The following is a 17,339-nucleotide window of genomic DNA, read 5'->3' as shown; positions in this document are numbered from 1 at the left end:
GGCTTCCCATTGCCTTTCGTCCTACTGAAGAACCTTTGTTCATTTCCATTGCATAGTCAGTTGAATGTGCATTGCTTAGTAGAGTTTCTTCCTAGAATTTCTTTTAACTTTAAAGCATCAAAAATAGTTCTGCACAGTGACTCCGAAGGAGCTGGTACACTGTCTTTATCACCCCTATGGAAGGATCAGGACATGAACACTAACATCATTAGAGAAGTAACAAGGATCTTGACCTTAATGGTCAATTAGATTGCTGTTTCATGTTCTAAGATGAGCAAATAACCATCTATGACCCAAGGGTATTCTGCTGTATGAAATTTTTACATTTCTGCAGTGAATAATGCCTGCCAGGAGTTTTGACATAGTTAAATTGAATTACTGGTAACCACAATAAGAGTTCTCTATTTATTGTTCCACCTCACCTTCATAGTCCTAAAAAAGCACACGGATAAAATTAAAGGAGCTGTTCCAAGACAGTTAAGATTCTGCCTTGTACACAAATGGTCTTTTAATTATACCTGGGGGTTTCTGTTTTGTATCACTGTTCAGCTTGTATTTGTTGTACTGACAACTTTAAACCAAAACAAAAATAAACAAAGAAAGCTGGCTTCAAAACTAATTGCATCAGTGTTGGCCATCATTTAAGATTTTAGCTGTTGTGAATTTGTAGTGATGAATATATTGGAGTTGGGGAAAAAACAGCTTTCATGGTTGTGTCATGCAAGACAGGGACACACACTTTGCATAAAAGAGAACTATTTTCGCTCCCATTTGAAAACTCCAAAGTATGAGACTGCTTTCAAAGCAAATTAATTTTCACGGTCACAACTGTTGTTCATTTATAACAGGAAATACCTGCTGTGCTAACTATTTCTACACTGAAACATCCATGGGTGCACCTAGCAATCTCAGAAATGTAGTTCATGCTGCGCTCTTCCATCCCCCGGAATGCAGAAATTTGAACCCGGAGGATCTGACTGAATGCTACTTGGCATGTCAGGAAGAGACAATAACAGGGGATGCGCAAGTATTTGTATACCAGACTTTGCTAATCAGGTGCCCTCCATATGTTTTGGAGTACAACTCCCATCAGCTGGTTGGTCAGTGTTGGGGTAGACATTTCTACCCTTGCTCTCCCAAGCTCACATCTAAAAATTCATTCAGAAGCACTTTTAGGAAGTGCAATTCAGTTCCTTTTTCTTGCCTAGTGCTGCTTGAGAATGCCTGAAGCTGCTATAAGAGACAGGAAGGGTAGTTTAGGGTTTCTATAATTTGAAGAGCAAAAAAGAGGATACTATGATGGCCATTCAAAGCAAATAAATGCCATTTGTCTCAAATTTTCTGTTGAAAAACAGGACGTGTCTTGGAAAAAGAGGACACATGGCAACCCTAGATAGGCATAAGTTTAGAAATTGTGTGGATTAGGGCTGGGCAATATATCAATATATGCATCATCTAAAAATGATTTGAAGTCCATATCGTGATAAAGGTTTCATACTTTTTGACCTTGCAATATATCGTGAATCGTCTCTCTCTCTCTCTCTCTCTCTCTCTCTCTCTCTGTGTGTGTGTGTGTGCTATGCAAAAATCATGATGCAGTGGAAGCTGTGAAGCCAGCCAATGCCTCTACATAACTCCATCCTTATTTCAGAAATTGTGATATATCTGTATATCGCAATGTTTAACTGATGATGTATCACAAAGTTGAACACCAGGTGCATCGTTAATTCAGATACCGTGATATATTTGCACATCACAATGTCTAGCTGGTGATATATCACGATGTTGAAAACCAGATATTGCCCACCCCTAGTGTAAATGAAGCAGTGGGTGGGGAACTACAGCAGAGGCAGAACCAAAGGGACAGTGACATGCATAAAATGATGTGTGCTGGGAAAAACTTGTGCAGGGTACAGACAGTGTGCTGTTGCTGGGGAAAGGGGCTAGGCAAGACGGCTAAGGAAGATAGCAAAGAAAGCATAGGGCACAGGAGATCAATGGGTAATGTAGTGATAGTGCCTGCTGAACCAGCCACCGCTTGCATATGTTCACAGGGGAGTACTAATGTAGGTGACGCAACAAAAAATTGCATTAAATTCCTGTTGGCAATCTGTTGACAGCCGTTGTCTTCAGCCCTTGATTCACTGCTCATCTGGTGTTTGCTGATTGTACTTAACTCAGAAGTTGCACGTCTGTTTCCATGGTGCTGATTAGCATACGGAGCTGGCATCTAAGGTTGCATCAGAGGCAGATTTACAAAGGCTGGAACGGCCAGACTGACCTCACTAAAACAACATTGATCTTAAGGCAGTAGTATGGACCTAGACTGGGGTAGGTAGGTGGGGGCATTTCTGAAGCATATTGGGGACATTCAAAATGGTGATTTGTTCAGCGGCAATTGTTATTGTTTCTAGATTTTTGATTTATTTTAGCCAAATGGAATTTCACGATGTGATTATATCCACTGTTTGATCTCTCATTGACTGAGATTATGCCATTAAGAAACCCTTTCGGGGTTTTTTTCTTTGGTGCAGCACCGAATGGCTATGAAGATAATGTAAAAATGCGAGACAGAGTGAAAGATATGGCATGTTTTGCGGGTGCCTTCTTGTTTTTCAAAATAGTGAGTTTCATGCTGATAATGAAACATCACAGAAACTCTGTGTGCTGTTCGAATGCAACTTTTAGCATTTTCATGCAGAGCATATGCCAGGAATTGGCTCTGAATGTAATTAAATCAGTTTCCTTTTAATACTACCATCTCCTTGTCTTGAATAACTTCTTGGTAAATAAACTGGTAAATAAACTGGTAAATAAGGAACACTAATGGATCTGATGGTTTCTCCTTCTCCTGAAGCATTCCTATATCTCCTGAGGGTGCCTTATCCTGAAGTAAATAGACAAAATGGCAGGAGGGGCAATCCTCCTTCCCAGATCAGCCCTTCCTAACAAGCTGAATGACTGTGTCATGCTGGATCTCCTAAAAGTACAGTATCCAGGCTCCCCCTCTCAGACACAGTGTGCTGGTCCCGGGGGAAAGGTACCGTGATCATAGTCAGAGTTCACGAGATGAGAGGCGAGGTCCGAAACAGGGAGCCGGGCGGGGAACAGGAACGCTGGGAGGTCAGAAGCAGAAGGCTGGGCAGGGAACAGGAACGCTGGAAGGTCAGAAGCTGGGAGCCGGGCAGGAACAGGAGCGCTGGAAGATCAGAAGCAGGAGGCCGGGCAGGGAACAGGAACGCTGGAAGGTCAGGAACAGGAGGCCGAGCAGGGAACAGGAACACTGGAAGGTCTGAAGCCAACAACGACGTTGCTCCCGCAACCTGGGACCGGGCTGACTGACCTTTATCTTCTTCTAAGGCCAGGGGCGGTCCCGGCCCCCAGGAGCCCCGCCTCCTCTGGCCTTAAGGCGAGCACTCCTCCTGGGAGCAACCAGTTCCCTTCGCCTCTCTGCCCTAAGCCTCTGTAGTTCAGGAGAGGCCGAAGGGTTACTGGGCCCCGGAGGAGGCTCATCTGTAGCCACTGAGTCCTCAAGCACCTCTGGGGCCAGAAGGGTTTCACCTGGTGCCTGCTCTTGAGGATCTGACACAGGTGCAGGCTCCTCAGAATCTAGGCCTTGCCCCAGTTCAGCCGGCCCTGGAGGCGGGGACTCCTGTGCAGGCTGGGATTCCTCTGGTTCAGCCTCTGAATCGGAATCCCAGGCCATCACACACAGTCTTTGGACTCTCAGCTTGAGGAAACTTTAAAGCCTTTATTCAGCAAATCATTACACTGTCCAAAGTACAGGATGCAAGATTTGTAAGGCTGCAGCAGCTCTCTTAAGGTTCATGACTAGATGATAGCTAAGAAGTTGTCCCAACACTACTTTTAAAGGGTAGGATGGGTCCAAACAGTTACATGGTTATTGACAAGAAGAATGAGCTTGCCAGGGATCGCTCCAGTGGGTTGGCTGGAACTGTTCACACCTGTGCTAATGGCAACATGTCCTTAGTAACAGAACCTAAGTCAGTCCTTCCAGGTCCCCTTCCACTTCTGGTTCAGCCAGACCCACTGATTGGTTGCCCTCCTCTTTGGCTACCATGGAGACTTCCTCTCTGGAAGATTATCCCTCCCCTTCTGTGACGTCTGCCAATAATGGGCTAAAGACTTCTCCTGAGTTGCTGAACTTTGGTTCATCCAAGAGGCTTTGATTTATGAGAAAGGCTGAGACCCTGAACATTTATCTCTGGTCTCTCTCCATGCTAGCAGACAGATTTACAACACCTGCTTATCTGGTTGGCACCATTGCTCAAGCCCAGTCTGAAACACCATTAATGGGAATAATATCATCATCCAGCTGTGCTCCCATAAAGCCCCCCCCACCCACTCACCATCACCTGACCTGAGCCACAGAACGTTACAGCTGAAAAGCCCCAGGATTGGCTGGCCTGAGACAATGGCATTGCTAGGTCACAAAGGTGATCAACCAAGGCCCCTGGATACTTCCTTGCTAGCTCCCCACTTTCCCTGTGGAACAAAATATGTAATACCACCTTCAAATTGACTGGAGGAATGCATTTGGAAGGCTTTGTAGAATATAGAGAAAGCCACCAAGCAGTGAGTAGGTTGCGGCCTATTCTCTGCTGGCTTTTCATAGCTTATCTTCCCCGTGGAAGATATTTGAAAGGTAAGTCACCTAGGCTTCCATGCATAAAATGTTTAAGCATTATAAAATAGATAGATATTCACCTGCTATAGTAGCATTTGGCAGGAAAGTGTTTCAAGGAGTAGTCTTACAGCAAATGTTTGATCCTTGGAAGCCCACCCAACGTTATTCCGCTGGGAGTCCCAGAAGAAAATGGAAATTTCCTTGGCCATTGATTTCTGTTCTCTGAGACTCCTTTTTTTTAAAATGAGATTGTTATTGTATTATAAAAGTTTTTCATAATACAATAAAACTGCAGCTACCAAACATACAAATAGAAATAAGTAGAATACAGAGTCCTTTTTTAGTAAATAATTTTTAGCCATTACCAGCCACAGAAGGTAGTAGACCCTCTCTCAGCTCTTACCTGGGATTTTTCCTTTCTCCTCCCAGACTCTCACCCTGTCTCTCACCCAGGCTCCTCCATCAACCATCTACCACCCCCCTGAGTATACAAGCTCTGGACTTTATGACATAGGACAGAAAGGCAGTAAGATTGTAACAATAAGAAAAGAGAAAAAAAGAAATAAAAGAAATACAAATTAGAGAAAGATACAAAAAGAAAACTTCTGATTTTCCATCTACTGGTTACATTAAAAAATATATATTGTTTAAGACTTTCAGTCCATTCTAACATCCATCTTCTCCACTTTCTGTTAAACAATATTTCTGTTAAGTCAATCTACTGATTGAGAGCGGGGTAGCTACTGCTGTCTAACAACAGCATGCTTATAATAATATATTTTATTTTAAATTGGTTTGTAATGTACTGGGTGGAGGGTGGAGTTTTATGGTTTTAAGATCATCATCATACATAAGCTGTTGGTCTATTAGAATGCTTCTGAGCATCAGGCAGAAGTTGTCAGGTTAGTGGTACCAATGTGTTTTGAACAATATTAGTGCTAAAGGTGAGAGAGAGAGAGAGAGAGAGAGAGAGAGAGAGAGAGAGAGGGAGAAAGTTGCTAGGGATGGCAACTACCTTTGAGCTCACTGAATTGGTCAACCTGTACCTGGGCTATTCCATTTTTAAATTGTGTGCATGCTCATATTATTTAATGTTCCTCAGTATAAAATTGGACATTTTCCTTGTGGAAGCATTTGATAAAGCGAGCATCCTCCTGCAGTCTGAAGGCGTTTGGCCGAGGCACAAATCGAACCACCTCTTTCTGAGAACTAAGCCCTAAAGTGCTGCTGACCTATGCACAGCAATAAAAAGCACAGCCACCATTAATGTTTTCCTGCAGTTGTGTTCTCAGCCCGGATTGCTTCTTGAATCTGGAGTGCTTCAAATGTTAAATGGTGGCATTGTATTAAGCTTCGTTACCCACCCACGTAAACATTTTCACAGAAATACAAAACAGAAACAACACAGGCATTTAGCATTTTGTGGGTAATTTTATTGCTTTTCAAAAGGGCACATTCTGTGCTTCCTCTGTGGTTGCAGAGATGTAACTGGGAATATCCCCTCGGGAAATGAATGCAAAGCATGTCCCATATTAAGGCTAATATGCGGCAAATGCTTTGGAGCTTCTGGAATGCTTATTGGGTGACAAGGAACCAAGGATGCATATCCACCACTGCTAGCCTCAGATAAAAGTGTTTTCACTTGAGCAGTCCATGTACCTCTTCAGCATAGAGTAGCTTGTGCCTATGTTTTGTTTGTCAGCAAACTGCCTATTGGGAATTTGCATAGTTATGGCAGCCAACAAAAAGGAGCACTTCAGTAGTGTTAGACTAAGAAGTGCCACTTACTGTAAACGGACAATATTCATATGCAGTTTTCACTAGCCTTAACTACCTGACTGCTGTTGGAAGGATCTGTTAGTATACCCTCCAACATTTCTCCGTTGAAAACAGGGACATCCTTAATAATACACTTGCAGAGAGCCAGTGTGGTGTAGTGGTTAAGAGCGGTAGTCTCGTAATCTGGGGAACCGGGTTCGCATCTCCGCTCCTCCACATGCAGCTGCTGGGTGACCTTGGGCCAGTCACACTTCTCTGAAGTCTCTCAGCCCCACTCACCTCACAGAGTGTTTGTTGTGGGGGAGGAAGGGAAAGGAGAATGTTAGCTGCTTTGAGACTCCTTAAAGGGAGTGAAAGGCGGGATATCAAATCCAAACTCTAATAATAATAATAATAATAATAATAGTAATTTTATTTATATTCCACCCATCCGACTGGGTTCCCCCAGCCACTCTAGGCGGCTTCCAACATATATAACAATATAATAAAACATTTTTAAAAACTTCCCTATACAGGGCTGCCTTCAGAGATTTAAGCAGAGGTAAGCAATGGAGAAAGGTAATGATTAGTTCTACAATCTCTTTAGCTTTCTCTATCTCTGAGGGGGCTTCTGAATTTTTGTAAGAGACTGGTTTACATATGACAACTTTGGACATGAAAGATATAAAAGGTAGCCAGGTACTAAAGTACATACTTTGAATATTCAGTGCTGTAGCCAGCATCCCAGGCTAAAACACAGGCACACCAGCTTTCCTTTCAATACTCCCTTTCTGCAATTTATAATCCTCCCCTGTTGTCTTGGAAACAGGGGGGTATATATTTGCCTTCAGCAGAGAGGGACACATGGAGAAAATAGTAGCTGACTGGATATTGTTCTGTGATCAGAGGCAAGGTGACTTGAGCAAGTTCATAAAACTCTGTTTTTAGACTACAGCATCCATCATCCCCAACCTTTGGCTATATTGGCTGGATCTGGTGGGAGTTATTCCAACAATATTTGCAGGGCATCATGTTTTGCCTGCAGTTGTTTTGGCCGAGACATTTCCCATAATGGACATCTATCCCAGAGAATGGGTTATCAACCTGCCTTCCATTGAAGTAATTTCCTCAGACACTCTGGGATGCAGTCCTTTGAAGGCTTCCTATGAACTTGACTCTGGACTAAGACAGGGGGATCTTTTCTAGGGTGATGTTGCCAAAGTTTAGAATTACTGTTTTGCTATATGAATTTGTTTATTCATGACTGCATTACAAACCTAGCAGCATTTTCCATGAAATTTCTTCTTCAGCTCGGAACTTCGAATGACTTTATGCATATGCATGGCTAGCATTCAGGTCAGGACACTAAACTTAGCTGATGTGCAGGTGCATGCACAGACATTCTTTATCGCTGAGCTCTTAATATTGATTAAACTATCCTTGATTTGCTGGGAACCGCATGACCAGTCCAACTGACTATCGTTCTGTTTATTAGCATTTAATCTGTTTAGGTAAATTATCTGTTCTCTTGCAGATGTTTTATATTGTAGTTGTCCCCAGTCCCTTAACGAGACCTGAAACCCTCTCTTGTATGTTTGAGTGGAGCAGAGTATGATGAATTCAGAGAAGCTCTGCACGAGTGCAGATCAGGCAAACCCAAACTGAAGCTCTCAGGGAGCAATGCAATAAACTATACATACTTGGCAACTCCATCCACTGTCTTGTGGGACACCTTCAGGAGACGAACCCTACACAAATCTGGATGGTTGGATGGTGCCTTGCGGCAACTCCTCTAGCAACTCCTGCAGCCAAGCTGGTGCCAAATGTATTGCTCTGCTTTCCTTTGGACCACAGTGAGGCTGAGAAGGGGGTCTATTTGTCTGGGCAACCGAGGACCTCCATACCCACTGCCCAGGCTTGCACCCCAGAGATGTCACTTCAGTGCTGCTAATGCAGTAGAAGCAATGTGGGAGGCAGCAGTTATGAGTTACCAGTCTCTGTGGCCTCAACAGGTGCTGTGATCGTTCAGTTGTTTGAATTACCCCCAGAGGCACAGTCCATTGTCTGTCAAGACAGATGGATGCCAACAACAACAACAATAACAACAACATCATGGCACCCATCAGCTTGCATGCTCCAACATAACAAAGGTGGAGAAAACTCTCATTGAATTGTATGTTCCCCCCAAAAGCTTGCAAAGAGGAGTTAGGTTTTCACTGGTTCCTGCAATTTGAAAGTAAAATGTGTGATAATCTGAATAATTGGAAATTGTGTCCATAACCTTAGCGTCACATGAGTCTCTTAATTGCAACATCCCTTAATTAGGATGTGCTTAAGCAATACAGACTCCGAGGCGCAGAACACATTCATGGGAATCACTATAGCTTAATGAAAATAAATGCCAATGAGTCATCCTCCAGCCTTATGAAATGCTCTTCCAGGGGAATGTGCATGCCCTTTTTCATATTGCACTCTATTAAACCTCATTTTACTCTGTTAAAAGGTGATGAAATGTATTTTGTGATTCTTTCCTTACTGTGAGGCATGCAGAGTTTATAAATGTCTAACATTTAAATGTTAGAGAAGACACTGGCATTGCAATGCAGCTTTTTTATTTTTTAAAAAACAGCTGTATTGGATTTCACTTCATATTGCACACCTTTTACTTGGCAATTGGTGTTCAAGATGAATCCTGCATAAGCTGGAAAATCACCAGATACAAATATTTCAGAAAGTATTAGATTTTGTCTTAAGCTTCTGGTCACCTACACTCCAGCAAAGGGGCAGCTTACACCAATTAAAGCGACACAAATAAAATACAAAAAGCTAAAAATATATAAAATATAATAACCAAAAAAGTAGTTGGAAGTATAATATAATTAAAATGATATTGAAATAATATTGTGAATGAAAGTTTAAGAACTTCTAATGGGCCTGTGAAAATATCAAGAAGTTTCTTATATAGAATAGATACTGTGGCGTTTGCCCATTCCTTGTGATTATGTTTGTACAGGGGGATGGAAATGGTTAATGTATTTTTTTTTAATTTTTTTTTATTGATTTTCACAAACTTGTAAACATACAAACAAATAAACAGACAAACATAAATACTAACCTTATTAAAACTAATCTTATTAACATTGTTAAGCGACTTCCTCGTATCCCCCTAGTTGAATTTTAGTATATATCATTTTAACGGTTTCCCAACTCCAAATTCTGATATCATAGAATCATAGAATCATAGAATCATAGAATCATAGAGTTGGAAGAGACCACAAGGGCCATCGAGTCCAACCCCCTGCCAAGCAGGAAACACCATCAGAGCACTCCTGACATACGGTTACCAAGCCTCTGCTTAAAGACCTCCAAAGAAGGAGACTCCACCACACTCCTTGGCAGCAAATTCCACTGTCAAACAGCTCTTACTGTCAGGAAGTTCTTCCTAATGTTTAGGTGGAATCTTCTTTCTTGTAGTTTGGAGCCATTGCTCCGTGTCCGCTTCTCTGGAGCAGCAGAAAACAACCTTTCTCCCTCCTCTATGTGACATCCTTTTATATATTTGAACATGGCTATCATATCATCCCTTAACCTCCTCTTCTCCAGGCTAAACATGCCCAGCTCCCTTAGCCGTTCCTCATAAGGCATCGTTTCCAGGCCTTTGACCATTTTGGTTGCCCTCCTCTGGACACGTTCCAGTTTGTCAGTGTCCTTCTTGAACTGTGGTGCCCAGAACTGGACACAGTACTCCAGGTGAGGTCTGACCAGAGCAGAATACAGTGGCACTATTACTTCCCTTGATCTAGATGCTATACTCCTACTGATGCAGCCCAGAATTGCATTGGCTTTTTTAGCTGCCGCGTCACACTGTTGGCTCATGTCAAGTTTGTGGTCAACCAAGACTCCTAGATCCTTTTCACATGTACTGCTCTCAAGCCAGGTGTCACCCATCTTGTATTTGTACCTCTCATTTTTTTTTGCCCAAGTGCAGTACTTTACATTTCTCCCTGTTAAAATTCATCTTGTTTGTTTTGGCCCAGTTCTCTAATTTGTCAAGGTCGTTTTGAAGTGTGATCCTGTCCTCTGGGGTGTTAGCCACCCCTCCCAGTTTGGTGTCATCTGCAAATTTGATCAGGATGCCCTTGAGTCCATCATCCAAGTCGTTGATAAAGATGTTGAATAAGACCGGGCCCAAGACAGAACCCTGTGGCACCCCACTAGTCACTCTTCTCCAGGATGAAGAGGAACCATTGATGAGCACCCTTTGGGTTCGGTCAGTCAGCCAGTTACAAATCCACTGAGTAGTAGCATAGTCAAGACCGCATTTTACCAGCTTCTTTACAAGAATATCATGGGGCACCTTGTCAAATGCCTTGCTGAAATCAAGGTAGGCTACATCCACTTGTATATATATACAATTAACTTGATCGCTTAACCTGTTTCTTTCATATTCATTCATTCATGTCCTGAATGGAAATGGTTTATGTAGATTGACCAATGAGAAAGCTCAGAGGCGGAGCCTACCTGGTTTTGAGGCTCAGCCCAGGGGTTTACCAGGGGAGATAGAGGAATGAGGGTCAGACAGAGGCAGTAAAAGTCGAACATAGTGGTTGTGACAATAGAGTAAGAGACAGGGATAGAACTGAGAGAGAAGAGTGTGACAGTGTGAGATAGTGCCACATCTAGTTAAGGGTGTGCATCTGAGAAACCGTTCTGAACATATTTAAAACTTGTTTGTTCTTCAATAAACTTTAATCTTCGTTGTTGACTTTACAACCTGACTGAGACTCAATATTTCACCAGAAGAAACCTGGTTGGTGGCAACAGAAGAATAAAGCAGTGGTGTACAGGTCAATAGTCCGTGGAACAACCGGGGGCTCCGTATGAACGCCACAGATACCATAAAATGGTTGTTACAATGTATATACAATATGTTGTAAATGTTTCAGCTATTTGTGCAGGTTAATCTGTTTATTTACATGGCATTTTAACCAAGTTTTGACTTTCTGAGGGATACAAGTCCTTGATAGCAAATCAGTTAGCGCCATAATTTATATGGAATAACTTTGTAGGCAGCTGGCCTCCCTAGATTTCTGGGACAGGCATTTGGAGATTTATTTAAGATGCACTACATTCTAAATAATAAGTTGTTGAATGTTCTAAGTCTCTGTGATAGTCCAGGAATTTAAACACCAAATACAATAAATAGAAGCATTCGGCAAATCCACTGCTGGGATAAAAATGGAAATGTTCACCATGCAGCCAATACTTTCCAAGTCATTTTAAAGCAACTTTTTATAAATCCTTATCCTTTAAAGTTAAAAAGGTCCATGATATCATTGATCTTGGGCCTAGTTGTTGCTGGTATAGGGTCAACCATTGCCCTGGATGCACTGCTGTGGGTGCAGATAAAAATTAATAGGAAAGTAGCATGTCAGGGGTGAAGCTCAATAACCCTTCTCTCTGTCATCTATCTGGAATGCTTTTTTAAAAATATATGAATGGGGGAGCTTTTAGTCTTGCAAAACTGTTAACTACTGTGTGAAGTGGTGCAGCCAAGGCACTGAGCTACACACCTCAGAACTAGGCTTCAGTCTGAGACCTTGAGGCTCAAGTGAATATTTTAAGAAGGAAAACAACAAAGGTAGAGAATCTGATCTAGTGGTTCAGGAAAAAGCCTATGATGGAAGTTCTTGGGTGATACGCCCCCGAAATACAGGTAGGAAATGGCATAATGTAATTTATTAATTAAGAGATTTGTGTTCCAACCAAAAATGGTTGCAGAGCAGTTTATAAAAGCAAAGTAATTAGCAGGAACATTAATACAATTATCTTAAGTTTCACAACACTGTTTCATACATGTCAAAATTCCTTGCTGGTGGAGAACAAGTACTTAAGATAGGAGGATAGGCTTTTGACCTCCATGTCAGTTTCACATGAATATGACTTATTTTTCAGTATGGTGGGGAATTTAATTACCGTATGTATCCCTCTTACTGTATATTTGTGTAGCCCAAGGTGAATGTCACTCTGTGTTTCCCCTTATTATTATGTATCTTGGCTCCATTGTTTCGCCATAGAGAGTCTTGCGTTTATGTACACTGTAAAGTCTATACTACATTTGCTGTACAAGTACAGATGTTTTGGATGGTTTTGTTCCTCTTAAAATGTCCATTACTGTGAACTTGGGCAGTCAGACTACATCAGTAGCACACAGGTTTGATTTACTGCTCTTCTAAGCACAGGAAACACCTAGAAATATTAACCAGGAAACTTAAGTTAATAAGCTGGACTTGATGGCAAAGGTTAATGATAATTCCTGAATCTGGTCTTGATTGAGGAGAAGTTTCCATGCGTGCTTGAACAAGGCTTGTAATGGTCTCCGTTACTTAAAACAGTAAGCCTAGCTTTTAGACCTAAATTAATTGCTATTTGTTTCTTGGTTCTCAGCAATATAATTGCCTTCTTGTGTAAAGGGAAAGGAAAGACACTCTTCTGCTGCTGCTGTACTGCTAAATGTGTTATGGCAGGGAACATCTATCTGCACTGGTTGGGATCTATTCCCCTCCCCCAATGCAGATGAACTTGATTTTGCTTTTTAAAAGCTTTACTTGTTCCAGCTTCTCCCTCCTTCAGATCCTAGTGATGTTTATAAATACACAGGCCATCAGTGCTACTTCACTCCCGCCCAGTGCACACATTGGATGGATCATTATATGTCTAAAATAGAAACAGCTCTGTATTCTGTTATGTGAGGGTTGGAGGGTATTTTGGAACTCACTGGAAGCCAGCATTGCACTATAGCAAATTTTTTTTTGAGGGGGTGGGGGTTGGGGGTTGTTTTTTGCTTTTGTAACAGCTGCAGGACACAGCCACCAGTTTCAGAGGTACAGGTTGTGACGAATATTGAAGCGTGCTGCTTTAATATTGCAGGACCAAACTTTCAGAGGACGGAGGCCAAACGGTTCTGCTGTGTTACGGTACTACAGTGACTTCAAAGCCACATGGCTGAACTCCAGGCATCTTGTTCACATAAAAAGTACATGGGATTGATGATCGTTTTATAGAACTGGCTGCCACAGATTTTAGATTGAACCTTGTGTATGTACCGTACTTTTCTGTGTATAAGACTAGGGTTTTTTTCTGGAAAATTATATTTAAAAATGGGGGTCCCCCAAAATAGGGAGCATGTTATACATGGTGGCAGGTTATACACAGAAATGTACGGTATATACTTCCACTGCTTCCACCATCCAAAACATCTCGTTGGTTATAAGCACAGATGGTTTTATTTGTTGTTGTTTTTAATAGCCAGGAGGGCAAAAATTTGATTTGAACTGATTTTATAATGAATTGATTTTAGAATGCTGTATTATTTGACTGTTGTTAGCCGCTTTGAGCCCGGCTTCGGCTGGGGAGGGTGGGATATAAATAAATAAATAAATAAATAAATAAATAAATAAATAAATAATTCTTAAAGAGCAGTAGGTCTTCAGACAACACATTCTGGAATTCACCAGACATCTGGCAATATAAGTCAGACTCTGAGGGCATCCCTACCCTGCATCACAAAGACTAGAGAAGACCCTACTTCTTTCTCCATCTATCATGTTTCGCCATTTGTTAGTTAATATATAAGGACCTAAAAACAGCAGAAGAGCCCTGCTGGATCAGACCAAAGGCCCACAGCATCATGTTCTAATTGTGTCCAACCAGATGGAAAACCTGGAAACAGGATCTGAGTGCAACAACACTCCTCCATTTGTGCATGTCAGGAACTAGAGGCAGAACATCGCCATTATGACTAGTAGCCATGACTAGTAGCCACTCATAACTGCATCCTCCATGGATTTGACTGCTCCACATTAAAAGTCATCCATCAATGGGAGCAAATTTTATAGTTAAATTATGTACCGTGTGAACAAGTATTTGTCTATCCTGAATCTCTCAAAATTCAGTTTTATTGAATGTCCCCAGATTCTAGCACATTGAACACTTTCTTAGTACCATGCATAAATATATACACCCCTATCACCTTTTCACTGAACTAACACTCCCCTACCCACCCAAATGTGGGATGTGGGTGGCTCCTGTGGGTTAAACCACAGAGCCTAGGACTTGCCGATCAGAAGGTCGGCAGTTCGAATCCCCGCGACAGGGTGGAGCTCCCGTTGCTCGGTCCCTGCTCCTGCCAACCTAGCAGTTTGAAAGCATGTCAAAGTGCAAGTAGATAAATAGGTACCGCTCCAGCGGGAAGATAAACAGCATTTCCGTGCGCTGCTCTGGTTCGCCAGAAGTGGCTTAGTCATGCTGGCCACATGACCCGGAAGCTGTATGCCGGCTCCCTCGGCCAATAAAGCGAGATGAGCGCTGCAACCCCAGAGTCGGCCACGACTGGACCTAATGGTCAGGGGTCCCTTTACCTTTACCCACCCAATATAGCCTTTCCTTATAGTAAGGTGACTCCAAACCCTTGGACCATTTTTGTAGCCCTTTGCTGAAACTTTTCCATGTTTACAATATCTGTTTTGAAGTGAGGTGACAAGAAATGTACACAGCATTCCAAGTGTGATCTCACTATAGGTTTGTACAACAGCATTAGGGTAATGGTCACACATCCAGATGCTGTGCACAGATCCAGATCAGCTTAGCTTCAGCATGAATTGTTCATGAATTGATGTACATTTACCATTCTGAACAGGAGGACTTCCTCTGTGAGAAATGGTGTCTGATTTGTAATACATCCAAGCACCATGAGCCGTCTTTTTGTATACCAAGCCAGGGAATTATGAACTTTACTTGGAGGGGAGAATGATGTAGCATTGGTTGGTACTGTCATTTTTCAGTGGTTCTAAATGTTGTGGCATGGACCTTTGGAGAGAGGTGACATTGATATAACAGATTGTATAGGCATTGGCCAAATGGTTTGAAGTCAGTGGAGCAAATGAGAGCTTTTTGAACAATTTGGACAACTGTTATGGGTTTTTGATATAAAAGTGCTTCTAGAATCAAAGGATGCCCCATATTGCATTAGGATTTTCTGGAGGAACAGAACGTGGTATTTGGCTAATATTTTTTGGGATTGGTATGGTGTTTTGCTAATATTTGTACAGCAAACACCAAACAGCGTGAGTTAAAAGCAGGAAAAATAATTCCTAAAATATCCATATTGAGCTGCAGTGTTACTGGAGAATTCTGTTTGGCACCCATTTGTTCAGTGATTTTGAAAGAGTTCTAGGTCCACAGACCGTTCTTCACGGCATTTTACAGCTTCAAAAGTGATGTGCCATCCTTGAAAGTTAACAGATGCGGCCTCCTGCTGCAATACCAATTTTACAAGTACACTTCAAAAATTCATTTCCTTTTTTTTGAAACGAAAGAGTAAACATACATCAAAGAGCTGCTTTTCTGAGTCCATATCTTTTACTTCCTTTTTATTTTATTTTTTAAAAAGACTTGTTTTTGTGGATAGACCTATCTTCATGAACACCACACTATTCCATTCTCTACAGGGAGCGAATGGGGCAAGCATTTTCTGTTGCTGTTTATCATGTTGGGCTGGCTTTCATACATTCTCCTCTGTGGCAACATATTTTAAGGAATTCCATTTGTCTATTTATAATGAATTGCTTCTTCTTTTCTTTTTTTCCTCCCTTCTCTCTCTCTCTCTCTCTCTCTCTCTCTCTCTCTCTTTGGATGAGAGAATTTCCTTCTTCTCTCCCAGTGGCCATACTATGTGCCACAAAAATGTCTCTTACATGGTCAGATTATCAGCATCTTTGTGGTCAATGACATTACATAGGGATAAACCTCACTGTGATTTGTCTTCCCACAAGATCCGCGTGCCACTTTTGTAAATGTAAGACAATTTGAATAAACTTGGGGAAACCATCTGGTTATTAAGCAAAGGAAAACATGGCTTGAGCAATTAAGACTTAACTTAGATGTGACTGTAATCCTGATAACAATGCATTGTGAGTCATACACAGGCATCTGCCTTCTGTGTTGTGACAAATTAAACCATTGGTCTTTCTCGCTCAGCACTGCTGGCACCCTTGAGGGACTCAGGAAGGAGTCTTTCTGAGTCAAACCTGGAAATGCTAAGGATTGAACCTGTGACCTTTTCCATGTAAAACATGAGCTCTGCCACTGGGCTACAGCCTTTCTCCAGAGCTACGGTGCAATGTCGGCTGGCTTACTGCTATGGCCCATAAGTTATTCTGTCCTAAATGCACTATGTTATAACACTGATGTGTTCTGGTTAAGTCTATAGCTGGAACAATGTTGTTGTCATAAATAAGTACTTCTCCTACCTCTTTGTGCTGGTTGAAGAGCAAAGCTTTCAACTAAATAATTCTGATTAGCATGATTGGGGAAGGGCCTTTTTACTGACATACTGACTGGGTTGTTGTTGTTGTTGTTGTTGTTTTTATTATGTATTTTTAAATTGTGATTTTATGTTGTGAACCACCTTGAGACCTGTGGGTATAGGATGGTAGACAAATTTAATAAATAATAAAAATAAGAACAATACTGATGTCAGTATATTGAAAGTAACATACTATGGGGCTAATAGGGCCAGTGGTCTGACTCAGTATAGAGCAGCACCCTTTGTGTAAGGGTTTAGATGAACTACCCAACACCTCTAGAAAGAAACAGATTCTACATATTCAGTTAAGGTCTTGTCATTTTAAAAAGGATGGACTTTCTGAAGAACTGCCCCCTGGCAATGTTTATGTCAGGAGTGTGTGCAGGAGCCAGGCCTTGTGACCAGTAGGACTTTGCAGGACTGGGGCCTTCCTAAGTTTGTTCTGAAGAGGCAAGGTGTGGCCACACAGGTGAGGCCGATTGGTAACTCACAGCACCTGGTGGCAAGAGCCAGGAAGGGATATAAGGTCAGCATTTCCCTTTGGCTCTTTGCCACAGCAACACGTTC

The 17,339-nt window shown here is 41.9% G+C and overlaps 1 protein-coding gene across 3 annotated transcripts in view; it reads left to right on the top strand.

The window, feature by feature from the left end:
• The window catches only part of PLCB1 (phospholipase C beta 1), a 472,399-nt gene that overhangs the window by 87,330 nt on the left and 367,730 nt on the right, over positions 1-17,339 (top strand). Inside the window, exon 1 of one of the 3 annotated variants that reach the window (XM_079969664.1) lies at positions 3,770-4,666. The exons of the other annotated variants lie outside the window; for them this stretch is intronic. The gene's annotated coding sequence lies outside the window, so the exon portion shown is untranslated. Of the gene's footprint in view, positions 1-3,769; positions 4,667-17,339 lie in introns of those variants that run through there. 3 annotated transcript variants of the gene reach the window in all.

The sequence above is a fragment of the Podarcis cretensis genome, assembly GCF_951804945.1.
Source record: "Podarcis cretensis genome assembly, chromosome: 3".
In the NCBI taxonomy this organism is placed as follows: Eukaryota; Metazoa; Chordata; class Lepidosauria; order Squamata; family Lacertidae; genus Podarcis; species Podarcis cretensis.
Note: the sequence above shows the minus strand (reverse complement) of the source record. Positions and strands in the feature narration are given on the sequence as shown.